Raw genomic sequence first — 1,004 nt, 5'->3', positions numbered from 1 at the left:
AACCCTAGTTCTTACATTGGCTGTATCACTAAACCTACCCTGAACCTAACCCAAAACCTATCCCTAATTGGAGCCATAACACTACCTTTAAACCTAAACATAACCCTAATTCCAGCCCTAACCATTACCCTAAACCTAACCCTAACCCTAACCCCTGACATAAACCAAAACCTATCCCTTATCCTAGCCTTAATCCTAACCATAAATCTAGCCCTAACCTGAGCTGTAACCCTATCCATTACCCTAATTCTACTCCTAACCCTAATGCTAACCCTAGGATAACCTTAAACATATTCCCAACCCTAAACTTATAAATTACCCAAAACCTAACCTGAACACTAAACCTAACCATATCCATAAATTTAATCCCAACCCTAATAATCTTAACCCTAAAACTATCTCTAACCATAACCCTAGACCTGACTTTAGCCATAACCCTAATGAAGTGCTAATTTTAACACTGGCCTAGTTATAAAGCTAGATATAACATCAAACCTAACCATAACCATAACCATAACCCTAGCCATAAACCTAGGCTCAGCCTTAATACTAACTGTAGCTCTAATTCTAGCTTTAAATAATCCCTAATTCTAACCCTAAATCTAATCCAAACACTAAATCTCGCCCTAGCCCTATCCCTAGTTCTAACCCTATCCATTATAACTCAAACCCTAGTCCTAACTATAGCCCTAACCTTTGCTGTAGCCCTAAATCTAGATATAACCCTAACTCTAAATCTAACCCTAACCCTAAGCCTTAACCACACCCTAACACTAGCTCTAACCATAACACTAGTTTGAAAACTAGCCCTAACCTAAGTCCTAGCTCTCAAGAAAAACTGAGCCATTTCACTGACCTTAACCCTTAATCTAAATCAAACCCTAACCCTACGGCTAGCCCAAATCCTAGCCCTAATTTGAGTCTTAACCCTAACCCTAGAACTAATACTAACCCTGACTTAGACCTTAACACTAAACCTAGCTCTACACATCACCCTATCCCTA

The sequence above is a fragment of the Marmota monax genome, unplaced genomic scaffold (assembly GCF_021218885.2).
Source record: "Marmota monax isolate L192 unplaced genomic scaffold, Marmota_monax_Labrador192_F-V1.1 WCK01_AAM20220418_F8-fsc01051, whole genome shotgun sequence".
Taxonomy (NCBI): Eukaryota; Metazoa; Chordata; class Mammalia; order Rodentia; family Sciuridae; genus Marmota; species Marmota monax.
This window is presented reverse-complemented; position numbering follows the sequence as displayed.